This window comes from Pseudoliparis swirei, chromosome 5, assembly GCF_029220125.1.
Source record: "Pseudoliparis swirei isolate HS2019 ecotype Mariana Trench chromosome 5, NWPU_hadal_v1, whole genome shotgun sequence".
NCBI lineage: Eukaryota > Metazoa > Chordata > Actinopteri > Perciformes > Liparidae > Pseudoliparis > Pseudoliparis swirei.
In genome coordinates this window covers 8,012,923-8,019,478 of record NC_079392.1, presented here as the reverse complement: position 1 = coordinate 8,019,478, position 6,556 = coordinate 8,012,923, and the positions used below count along the sequence as shown (strand labels likewise).

The following is a 6,556-nucleotide window of genomic DNA, read 5'->3' as shown; positions in this document are numbered from 1 at the left end:
AGAAGGAGGGGTTCAGAAGGAAGAAAAAAAAGATGGCTGAAAGAAGGAAGGAAGGAAAAAGGAAAGTGTGAGCCACAGAGGAAAACACGTGAGTAAGTGAGTAGGCTATGAATATGGAATTATATTCTTGGAGTGGGATGAAATTTGAAAACAACTGATCAGTAATAATTGTTAGGTAAAATGCATTATTTAAAAATATTTTGTATAATCTCTGGGCACTGTTACAAATATCTCGTATTTACAAGATCTGGATTTCATATTTAAGATAAAAGTTAAGAAGACATAAAGAAACATCAGACTAAACACCAGTGTTTGAATACATCATCAATGTCTTGAAGGATCTATAATGGTAATCCCTTGGCTCAAAGACACAATGATAAGATATTAAACAAATAAACGATGATAATGATATGAAACGCATGAACAGCTACTCACGCCATCATGCAGCTGTTTCCTCAACTCGGTCAGTTCTCTGAGTTAGTGCTGCTTGCTGCTCCTGATGCTCTGGCCTCGAGTAGAAATGATGAGATGGCTCTGACTCACCATTGCTCCCTGTATGCTAGGGTTGGTTGGACCTCTGTCCATCCGGAGACAAAATCATCGGCATGTCCTTATTTATAAGGCTATTCTACATGTACTTCCATCGTATCTTTGAACGCTAATTCAGCTAAAAAACCCGGGAAGCTACCATCTTCCTCTGTGACCTCTGCTCAAGGCCTCCTCTTGCTCTCCGTCCCTCACCCGTTTGGAAAGGGGAAAAAGGGGTTTTTGTTAGCTGCCCCTGGGCTTGAATTTGCTGCAGACAGACCTGGGTCCCCGGGGAAACCCGGGTCTCCTTAGGTGTTTTAAAATAGATTGAAAATATTGGAGGGAAATTCATCTAGCTGTAGATGTTTTATATGACGGAGGTATGTGCTCCTGTGTGAGCTGGGTTGTGTTGGCTTGAGTCTTAGTTTTGGTTTTATTCATGCTGTGATTTTGTTTTTCGTTTTATATATTGTCTGTCACTGTTTTATGTTGTATTGTATGGAACTTGTGTGACGTGCTACTGCTGCTGTCTTGGCCAGGACACTCTTGTAAAGGAGATTTTTAATCTCAATGAGGCATTTCCTGGTAAATTTTTTTTTTTTTAAATTAAAAATATGTCGCTGAGCACGCAGCTTTAAATGTTCACGAACACAACGAGGGATTTCCGTGTACATGACGACAATAACATTCCTTGACTTTCGACCGATACGTCATGATTGCGTAATTGAAAGAATAAAAACAAAAGATATCACATATTTATGGTTGCACCTTCCCATCCTTTGAACGCATGTTGTGATCTCCCTCCTTCACTTTCGTTTAGATTGAAAACCTTCAGCCACATCTGAAGGAAATGAAACAAACTCATATTTTCATAGATTGAGATTCAGATTTCCCCAGATTGGTTCCTTAAACACAAACAAAAGAGCAGGAGTGTGCAGGGACCGGTTCGACAAGGTGCAATCCAACAACAACAAAGAGATATATAACAAACATATTAAAGGACTTTGCATGTCATGTCACATCAAAGGTTCTGAATACTTATGACCATGTGATATATAAGTTTTTCTTTTTTAATAAATTTGCAAAAATGTCAACATTTCAGTTTTTTTCTGTCAAGATGGGGTGCTGAGTGTACATTAATAATAAATATAATGAACTTTTTTGATACATAGATATATATTATTATGAATACAAAACAATTCAATAAAAATGTGTTAATCACTGTCCACTTGAAGCGATACTTGCCAGAGAATTCAGTTATAATAATTATGTGGTTGCACAACCTGACATTTATTGAGCATGTTAAGTCAAAAGATACTGTTAAAAATACATGTAACCACTTTACATAAGTTATTTAACAAATGAGATCAGCATTACATCAAATTTTGTACGTTTTTTAAAAATGTTCTTTTTAGAAGCCTTTTTTGTCATTTACCCAAATATTGACTTAGTGTGCATCATTTTGAAGACACATTTTAAAGCACAGCTTTTGAGCCCAACACGATTTTTTAAGTTTTCTGCTCGAAATGACACCCAAACTAAAAAGGTCTGCAACCAAAACAGCTATTTCAATAATGTTGGTGTTATTATAAAGGCAACACATGTGAGCTTTTGTTCAGATGTGTAAATATTAGTATATATGTTACTGGTTAAGAGTAAATAAAGATGAAACTTCTATGAAAATACACAAAGCTACATGTCGCTAGCTCCGGAAACGTTCTGAGTGGGCCGACACCTGACAAAATTATGATTACAATATTTTTATTTTTTATTTTAGTTGGTGTTTGAGTTGTGTTGAAATGGCTCACTGATCCTTGTAGCCCAAGTTGTCTTCTTTAATTTGATGTACAACATACATATATTTGCTCATGTTTATTATAATATTATAGATAGTTTATAAACAAAATCATAAAAGCCGGGAAATTTGGGGGCGTTGGGGGATAAGTGGTTGTTGTGAACACAGTGTTGATATGAACAGCGCTTACCTGGACACATGCATTGTGCCGCCCTTTTGGGCCCCTTTCCCGGGGTTCCCTGTACTGTTTGGTTTCCACCTCACACTGACGGGGGTTTTGTTTAATTAAACCAAACATGATCTTTGGCAGGAGCTTTCAAGAGCTGTAGTCTGATTAAATCCATTCGCCCCGTACTGCAACATTATAGAATACATGAATTTCTTGTATAGTAACCACACAAAAACACAACTTGAAGATTTCTTCGGGACACATATTATATTTAATAGTATTGGTAGGCAACTTTTACGACTGAGACACAGCTTGACATCCTTTTAATCCATACACTCATCTGGCTCTAATATTCAGTTTACAGCGTGCATCAAATTGACTAATTATACAAAAATATTTTACATACAGCAAAGCAGATTTCATGTACTGTAGAAGTATAAATGCTCTTACGTGACATTCAGTGCTAGGAGAGGAAACAACACATAACAGGAATATAACAAACACGACATATGATCAATATCTATTGCAATAAACCAAGTAATATATAATTATGATAATGACTTTAAACATGTCACAGTGGATATTATTTAAAAGACCCGTGGTATATTGAATGATCAGCCTGTGATACAAATGACAATATTTTTTTAATATAGTTTTTTAAAGCCTTTTTCCCCCATTAACTAAAAACCTGTAAAAACACCTGCCACTAAAGGATACAACTAATCCATTTATAAGTATTTTCAGATTTTTCTTTAGCAATACCTTTTGTTTCCAGAACTAGGATCAGTGTTGTAAAAAAACAAACACTATGGCTCTTGCAGGTTTTCCAGAAACTCCTCTATTTCTCTACCCATTCGGTTCCAGCTTTTATTTTTGAACTTCTCCAGAAGATTGATGCTGTTCGCACGATAGAAGGATCGTTCCGGTATCTCTGCCGCCTTCATGTGGTACCAAATGACTGGTCGGGGGCTTTTCGATCAATTTTTAAAAATTTTGGATTTGTTGTAGAGGAGCTGTTTCTCTCCGGTTCCAGATCCATTTTAGCAGGTCCTGGTACATCTGGTCAGCTTTATCCATGCCATTATTGACTGGGTGTATATTTGCAAGGTCTATTTTTTCCCCAAGTGAAGAATGAGGGTAGAGAGAAATCACCTCCTCATGGAGACTGACTGCTCTGTCTATCATGCTTTGCTTTGTGTGACTGTCCCTGAAAAAAATGATCTTCCATTTCAGACAGAGTGCAGCACATCTCTTCAGATAGCGCTCATCTGGATGGAGTTCCAGAGCCTCCTCTGCCAGAGCAATGGCCTCATCAATAGATATGTAGTTACTGTAAACCCTTTTATCGTTCTCATGCCATTGAGCTGCGGGATTTCTCAAAACCTTACGGGCCCAAATCACGTGCTTCATCCTTAACCTTCTCCTTTTTTCCACGTTGCTCAAGGTAAAACAGCGAGGTAGAAGTTCTCTGGATCCTGTTTCTGGGGACTCTCATTTTCTCCAAGAAGTCAGCCCCAGCCCGTTGTCGCTGTTTTAAAATCACTCACTAACCCTGACGTAACTGGTGTTCCACTCCACCATCTCCGGCTGCATCTTGATGGCTCTCTGGAAGAATCTGCCACCAGCTCTCTGTCTTGCTGAACTTCATCAGGGTCCAGGCTTTCTCAGCGTAGGTCTCTGCATGGAGCTCCCTGCGATGGTGATGGGTATTTCTTCATCAAGGCGTCTACCTTGACAGGTAGGCCTCGCCCCTGCCTGGTCTCCCAGGTGGTGTGCAGCCAAGCCAGGTTCCCCTAGTTCACCACTAACCAGGGACCGTCATCTGCTTTCCTCATCTGGCGGAAGGCCTCTGCAGCCTTGTTGAAGAAACTCTGGGCGTCTTGGTGGAGCCCAGCTGGTACTGAATGAACCCCTGCAGGTTGTAGATGTGACCCAGCCAGCTGTTTCCTCCTCTGTGCCGAAGTCCACCAGCTTTTCGTTGAAGTAAAGTTTGTTCTTGTTGATCTCCATATTCCAGGTGAAGTGACACTGCAGGGCCTCCAGTTTTGCCACTAGTTGTTTTTACTCTGAGAACAACTGATGAAAAGACCAAATATTACAATACATCACTAGGTTCATATAATATGCTTGGTGGCGTGTATGTTTGGATAATCATTGTTCATTTCATGTTTAGGAAGGGAAGAAGATAGAAATGGAGTAAGGAGCATTGAATGGCCAAGAAAGAAATAATAAATAGTAATCTGTTAGCTCCTTTGAAAGAAAATGATGTCACTGCTGGCAGCGTGTATGTGACAAATAAACAGCGTAGGATCTGAAAGTTTGGAAGGAAAAAGGGGAGTAAGGAAGGATGGGAGGAGGGAGGGGGGGTTAGAAATGTAGGAGGGTACAGTTAATGGACAGCAAGGAAATAAGTAAGGAGTAACGAACGATAGAAGGAATGGATGAGGAAAGAAATATGAGAAGAATAACACGGTGGGAAAGAAAAAGGAGAAAAAACAAAGACTGAAAGAAAACACAAAGATGAACAAAGTGATGACTAAATACATTAGTAAAGAAAGGTAGGATGCTGCTGGTGAGGCAGGTGTGGAGAAAAAAAGGAGGGATTCAGAACGAAGAAACAAAAGATGGCTGGGGAAAGGGAAAGGGAAAGGGAAAGGATAGGAAAGGAAAGTGTGAGCCACAGAGGAGAACACGTGAGTAAGTGAGTAGGCTATGAATATGGAAAATAAAACACATTTTACATTTCTCCACCAGAATTATATTCTTGGAAGTGTCGGATGAAACTTAAAGAAAACAACTGATAGAATTTGTTAGGTAAAATACATTATTTAAAAAATATTTTGTATAATCTCTGTGGCACTGTTACAAAATATCTCGTAATTGCAAGATCTGGATTTCATATTTAAGAAAAAGTTAAAAAAAGTAAAGAAACATCAGACTGAACATCAGTGTTTGAATACATCATCAATGTCTTGAAGGATCTATAATGGTAATACGCGTTGGCTCAAAGACACAATGATAAGATATTAAACAAATCATAACGACGATAATGATATGAAACGCATGAACAGCTACTCACGCCATCATGCAGCTGTTTCCTCAACTCGGTCAGTTCTCTGAGTTTCGGCTGCTGCTGCTCCTGATGCTCTGGCCTCCGGGGTAGAAATGATGAGATGTCGCTGAGCACGCAGCTTTAAATGTTCACGAACACAACGAGGGGGCATTTCCGTATAAATGACGACAATAACATTCCTTGACTTTCGACCGATACGTCATGATTGCGTGACTGAAAGATTAAAAACAAAAGATATCACATATTTATGTCTGCACCTTCCCAACCTTTGAATGCATCTGTGTGTGTTGTGATCTCCCTCTTCTTCACTTTCGTTTCCCCAGATTGAAAACCTTCAGCCACATCTGAAGGAAATGAAACAAACTCATATTTTCATAGATTGAGATTCAGACTTCCCAGACCGGTTCCTCAAACACAAACAAAAGAGCAGGAGTGCACAGGGACCGGTTCGACAAGGTGCAATCCAACAACAACATAAAAAAGATATATCACAAACATATTAAAGTACTTTACATGTCATGTCACAGCAAAGGTTCTGAATACTTATGACCATGTGATATTTAAGTTTTTCTTTTTTAATAAATTTGCAAAAATGTCAACATTTCAGTTTTTTTCTGTCAAGATGGGGTGCTGAGTGTACATTAATAATAAATATAATGAACTTTTTTGATTTTAGCAAATGGCTGCAATGAAACAAAAAATTAAAAATGTGTATATACATATATATATTAGTGCTGTGAAAAATAACGCGTTAACTCAGTTAATTCAATTACAGGTTTAACTAGTTTTTTTTAATTTAATGCATTTAACGCCGGGAGAATGAGCTTTCCCAAACCGCCCGTTGTTGGTCGCCGACGAAAAAAAAATCACTTGCAAAATGAGCTTCCAATACACCACTTAATCTGAACTATGTCCGCCTCATGCAGACGGTCTGTTCATCGGTAGATCCTTCCGCAGGTTCACCCGGAAACCTGTTACGACTTTTACTTCC

At 38.7% G+C, this 6,556-nt stretch overlaps 1 pseudogene; it reads right to left on the bottom strand.

The window, feature by feature from the left end:
• Positions 1-3,476: 3,476 nt before the first annotated feature.
• Positions 3,477-6,556, bottom strand: part of LOC130194159 (interferon-induced protein with tetratricopeptide repeats 5-like) — an 8,005-nt pseudogene continuing 4,925 nt past the window's right edge.